The sequence below is a fragment of the Poecilia reticulata genome, chromosome 21, assembly GCF_904066995.2.
Source record: "Poecilia reticulata chromosome 21, P_reticulata-male-v2, whole genome shotgun sequence".
Classification (NCBI taxonomy): domain Eukaryota; kingdom Metazoa; phylum Chordata; class Actinopteri; order Cyprinodontiformes; family Poeciliidae; genus Poecilia; species Poecilia reticulata.
This window is the reverse complement of record NC_088850.1, coordinates 9,098,478-9,104,855: the sequence shown is the minus strand read 5'-3', so window position 1 is coordinate 9,104,855 and position 6,378 is coordinate 9,098,478. Positions and strand designations below refer to the sequence as shown.

At 41.2% G+C, this 6,378-nt stretch overlaps 1 long non-coding RNA gene across 1 annotated transcript; it reads right to left on the bottom strand.

Annotated features, from left to right (window-relative positions):
• Positions 1-1,470: 1,470 nt before the first annotated feature.
• LOC145549807 (uncharacterized) lies at positions 1,471-4,222 on the bottom strand. The gene is made up of 2 exons (XR_014085661.1): positions 3,046-4,222; positions 1,471-2,423 (listed from the first exon to the last, which is right to left on the bottom strand). It is a non-coding gene; the product is annotated as an uncharacterized LOC145549807 (long non-coding RNA).
• Between the last annotated feature and the right edge of the window lie 2,156 nt (positions 4,223-6,378).

Genomic DNA, 6,378 nt, shown 5'->3' with positions numbered 1-6,378 from the left:
GATGGGCGAACCTAGTAGGACATCAAAGGCAACACCGATCTGGCCTTTATACAAGAGTAGTTTTATATATATATATATATATATATATATATATATATATATATATATATATATATATATATATATATATATATATATATATATATATAATATATATATATATATATATATATTGTGGTGGATGTAGCAATACCAAGTGATTACAACATCAGGAAAAAGGAGCATGAGAAATTGGAGAAATACCAGGGCCTCAGAGAGGAACTGGAAAAGACCTGGAAGGTGAAGACCACAGTGGTGCCTGTAGTCATCGGGGCCCTCGGGGCAGTCACCCCCAAACTGGAGCAGTGGCTCAAACAGATCCCAGGAACAACATCAGACATCTCAGTCCAGAAATGTGCAGTTCTAGGCACAGCCAAGATACTGCGCAGAACCCTCAAGCTCCCAGGCCTCTGGTAGAGGACCCGAGCTCAGAGGATGAAACAGACCACCCGCGGAGGGTGAGAAGGGAATTTTTTTTTTTTTATATATATATATATATTTTTTTTTAAAGCCTTATTTTCAGTAACCATGCACCGGATTCAACAAACATGTGGAACAATGTATTTTGGTCTAAACTAAACATTTCAGTACTATTTGTGGCAGAAAATTAACAATGCAAATTGCTCTGAACACATGGTGCCAGCAGTGAGGCGTGGTGTTGGCAACATCATGCTGTGGGAAAAACAATTCTGCATCTATGTGCAAAGCTGTAAGTGACATCCCTTAAAAGAATTTCAGCTGTTATTTAAGCAAAAGACGTTGACCTATCAGGGCCGAGTACAAACAAAGAAAGTCTGGTGGTCTATACGAGTACTTCTCACATCTGATTTGTAAACTTTTTTTCAAAACCACTTATAATTTTTCTTTCTACCAAACAAGCATGTGCTACTTTGTGTTACCTTATCCTTAATCTTGTTTTTTTGTGTGTGTGCGCTGGTAATTCAAGGCCTACCAAAACAACATTAACGGTTTTCTTGCAGGAGTGAAAATGTATTCCTTAAGTTATTTTAAAAAAAGGCATGAGTTTGAATTCAATTTCAATTTCATTTAACAGGTATCAGCATGCCAGACTCAATAGCTTTACTCCTTTCTGCATTATCAGTAAAGAGGCGTCTGATTCTTAATTGCCACACATTCAAGGATGACATGGCTGAAAACGCTGCCAGTTAGTGTTTCTCTGGCTGCTCTCCAAGTGAGATCTGTAGGAGGAGAATGCTGGGTCCCTTGCTGGCCTGCAGCTCAAGCAGCTCCCTGTCTAGACTGGCCGGCAGCCTGATGAATACATCGCCACACCCTTTGAGTCCATGTTGAATGATTTTATGTACACAAACATCTGTAAATTTAGAAGAAGAAAAAAAAAGAGAGAGAGAGAGAGAGAGAAAGACGGGGATGAAATTCATTTTTTAACAAAATAAGAAGCGATTCCAAATATCTGGTTTTATAATTTATTGTACACTGTCATTTCTTTCATAATCTCATTTCAATTTCAATTTATACAAAATATAAACTAATAAGGGGAAATAAAAATCTAACATCACCCTTCCCATTTTGTTTTACATACAGTCATTTCCTGGGCTGTGAGACCCATGGATGCAGTAAAGAAAATTGCCACACCCTCATCATGAAAAGACCAGATTTAAAAAAAATAAAATAAAATCACAGGGCAGAACTAACACAAATCATGTGGCAACATATTTGCTACATACGTTTACAGACCAAAGAAGCAAAGCTTAAGAAAATCCAGCTAAATGCACCAAACTTCACTTTAACTAAACAAAACACCATTCTGCTGTATGGATTGTCAGGTCGATTCAAAGTGGCAAAAGAAAAAGGAATCTGTACACTCTAGTGGTCCACATTTCAATCAGAACTCGTGACATGACACCTGCAGCCCTGAGCGTCTCCAAATGCATGTGATGGCGTGACTGTGGAAACGCAAACCGAGAGGGGGCGGGATGAACCAAAATTCCGTTTTTGAATCCGTGCAAGGGAAAGGTTTATGTAAGAGGGGCGTGGGGTGGAGGGGTCCCGAACTCCTTTTGTTGAGCGTTGTCATAACTGATGAAGGTCCATCCGCGTGAGTTTTGTGGTCTCTGAAGAAGAGGAGATGCTGGATCAGGTAGTGATGACGGGAGGGGAGGCGGAGCGTTGACACAGAGGAGAGGAGAGAAGAGAAGAGAGACCATTTAGCAGTAGGGCTTTAGGAGAAAGGCCCCGATGAGGACTGGGGTCAGGACAGTGAGGCCGCCTGCGTTCAGCGAGACCGCCGCTCCCGTGGAGGAGGTGGAGTTGGTTGGACTGCTTAAGATGCCTGGGGTGGTGGCCGTATGGTTGTAGGTTGAGTTGGTGGATGTTGTTCCGGTCGTGAGAACCTGTGAGACCACCTGTTGGAGGACGCAGAAAGACAACAATTTAGCGTGTCCTGGGATAAAGATCTCAAATTGAAGCACCCTGGACGTATATAATCTGACTGAAAACTGAATAAAATGACTATAAATTGCAGAAGTGATCGTTCTAATGTGCTCTAACAACATATTGATGACTTGTAGGTTGGTTTAAAAGACAGGAGACTGAGACTTGTGTTTCGAAATGTGACACCCACATTTGGCAAATTGCACCAAAAAGAAACTTTAGATTCTTCCTCCACCTTTCCACATGGTGGACAGACAGCCAGTGCCTAAATCATTCATCATGTGTGATACAACCAAGTTTAAAATAAACAAATACATTTTGATGCAGAAGATGTCTAAAATGTTCAAAGTGACTGACAAGAGAACTAAATCGTTAACCTTTTTTTTCTAATTTGCTTCAATACAAGTTTCCCACACTAACTTTAATTCTGTTCATAAAGATCATAAAGTTCAATCATACGTGATTTCCTCAAAATCAAAAACTTCCGTGCCTTTTAGAAATGTGGTTAATTCTCCTCCAATCGCGATGAATATGAAATAGTGCTAAAAAAATGTAAAAATAGTTGCTAAGAGCAGACTGTGAATGTTATCTTACCTGGGTTGATAAGCATAATACGAACAAAACCATCCCCAGCTGAGCGATCGTCATTTTGGACATCTTTAAAGGTAAATTCTTTTTTTCCTGAAGTGGTTCGGCCAGATGGAGGAGGACATCCAACAGGCGCTGCTTCTATGTAATGTGAGCGCAGCATCAGCGGAAGCCTTTTATACCGACGGGTCTGCGGCGTAGGTGGAGCCCTACAGTCCGGAAGGTTGTGGAAACATATGCTTTTTGTCCCTATAACGCAAAATTGATAGTGACGGCCGTTCTCATCACGAGAATCTGAATCGTGGATGGTTCTGATCAAATTAAATGAGTTTCTAAATTGTTTAAGTGGAGTCCCAGTACGCATGCTCGGTTGCACGTGAACAAATGAACCTTTTTCAGCTACCTGTATTTTGAAAGTAATTCACCTTTCTCATTAAATGTACCGTGTCGAACCCCAGCCTCACATCTTCCGCGAAAAAAAATGCATCCTACCTTAGTGTTTCCATGGTGATTCTGGAGCCATCAGGAGAGTGAATTCTAAGTTTTCATGTTCACTGAGATGTCAACACGCCGACTACTTACATCTTCTGACAGACTCACACATTTCTATTAAACCAAACAAAAGCGCTTGAGAAATGTTCAACTGATTAGTTGGTACCTGTTGAATTCTCCAAGTGGTTTCTAAATGCAGCGACAGTGACGCCTAGCGTTAATATGGTAAAATGATTTTTGTTTTGTTTTTTGTGCATCGAATTATAGTTTGTATGCTAAGTGTGTGGAAGATTCAGTAAGACATTGTCAGAAGTTTTTGTTTTTGTTTCTGTAACATGACTTTAAGGTCGACCAAAATCTAAATTTTCCACTTGGAACTCTGAATTTGCAACCTTTAAACTTATGAAATATCGAATTTTGTGTAAAAACTGAAATGCAAAGTCAAGCTGTATCCTTCAGCCTCGATTTACGTAGAGTTTCTGTTTAATTTGTCTTGAGGATCTTCCTCCTCTGCAAGGCTTGTGGCAAACTGCAACTGAGACTTCTTCCAACTTTCTTTCAATCACAACTTTCTTCTCAGCTGCGGATCTGTGCAGCTTCTCCAGAGTTACCACCTCTGGTAACCTTATTTTCTCCACCTCTCAGTAATGCTCTCCTTCTCAAGCTTGTCAGTTCAGGTGGACGGCATTTTCTGGGTAGATTTTGTGTAAAAAAAACAAAAAAAGTATTTTCAAATGACAATCTGCTTTAAACTTGCTTCTCCAAACTGCTGTGTTCCTTGGTTTTTGAGGTGCAGCTTTCACACCAATGTTCCCTAACAAACCTCTGAAGCACTTACAGATCAGGTGTGTTTATACCGAGATTAAGCTATACAGCTGTGAATTATATTAACTATGTTCCTTCTCAAGACAATTTCTTTGAATTTTATTTCTTTACAATAAAGCACTTAGTACGACCAATACATTTCCAATACAATAGACAGACATTTGTGGCTGTACTAGAAAAAAAATGTAACAAATTTGTGGGTACACGAATACTCACGTCCTCAAGGCACTGTAATTATATGCAGGAAAATCATCAGATTAAAGGGCTTGTTCACCAATTATGGACAAATATCGCCCTCTATTGGTGATAATACACAACTATAAACCGCACAGACTGTATTCTTTAATCAAGCCTCACAGAGACAGACACGTTTTCATCTTTTAAATTGCAAAGAACGCTTGCTGTAATCACGTCTCCAGTTTACAGTAAAGCAAGCAATCACACACAAAGAGGCCTATTTTCATAATTCGCCCCAGATGTTGAGGACTGTAACTTAAGACCCGACAACTGTCTCTAGTCCCATGTCACTTGTGCTACCCCGGTAGATTGCTGGAGAAACAGCGAGACGTCTTTATTTCCAGCCTGCAGCCCCAGAGGAAGCCGAGGGGACAGCGCTCCCTGCAGAGGCACCAGATGTGCGCTGTTATGGAGAGCATGGAGAGAGGGGCCTTTTGTGAGGCATCAGATAAGCCCTGTTCCCAAAGCCGGGTCGGATCAGGTATCACCACTGGGTCTACGAGGGGGAGAAACCCAAGCCCTGCGCAGTGGATCGGGTTTCTGTTTACACGAGCGTGGTCTCTGGACTTCTCCAAGCAGAGCAGACAGAGAGAGGCAGGAGAGAGGGAGGGGGAAAAATAGAAAAAAAAAAAGTCTTGCTGTCTTGTGATTGTTTACCTGTCTGTCTCTGTGCATGAAGTTCAGTGATCTGATGGAAGTCTTGCAAGATGAGAACTTTTGCTTTAACAGATGAACTCGTTCTAACTCCACTTGAACGTCCCCAGAGTTTCATCAGTGGTGTTGAACATGATACAGTAATAAATTCCCTGGCCTTGCTTTAGGAATAATCATGCGGCAAATGTTTATGCTCAAAGCCTCAGTTTGCTCTCAGAGACAGGGGAACACACCTTCCTGGTTGTTAGCCCTGCCCTCAGGCATGTGTCCTCAAGCAAGGCTGCATGACTTGAGCCAATTGTGGACCTTTCAGGTGTTTTTAGTGCAGTGTGTACACACTGGCTCCACACACAGTGCCCTGATCAAACAGATGCCATTTGAGAAAGCTCCGAACCCTGTGCCATGGATATCATTTAACTCGCAGGGCCCTTTTCATCTCTTTATTTTAAGACAAGAGCGTACAGACAGTGTTTGCACTGTGTCCCCTCAGATAAAACACAGTCTTTGCATTCCTTATGAAATGTATCTGTTGAGATTTGGGAGGGGTGGGCGGCAGGTGTTGGGTTACATCAAATCAGAGGGACCTGCGCTGGTGGAACCGGCAGTCAAATGAACAGCTTTTCATAATAAAAGCGCAGTGTGGGGCAACGCATTTTGTGTAATATATACACATACTATATGTTATGTTGTTGCAATCTGCAAAAATTAAACTTTACAGTTAAAATGTTGAAAGAAAGCTTGTGAAAGACCTTAGATTGGTCCATGATAATCAATGAACGTGTTATCAATGGATGCTTATGTGCAAGTTTAAGTGGAAAGACACGCAAGGTACAAAATCTTGTAACTTTCTCTCAGATGAAAATCACAGAAAGAGTTCAGACATTTTGCAACTCTTTTTGAACACATCTGATGGCAGAGAGATGCCTGACCTGACATGGCATCGGTAGCTTATTTATCTGTTGAAGCAGAAATTAGGGTTTTTTTTTTTTTTTGGGCAACTAATCCCGGTGCTCTTTTTCACAGAACTTGCCCCACACACTCAGAACTTCTCTGAAAATGAACACCAGGATGGCAGTATTAGTTGTCTCACTTTACCAGCACTTCTCTGTGGGAAGATCTGGTAAACTGAGA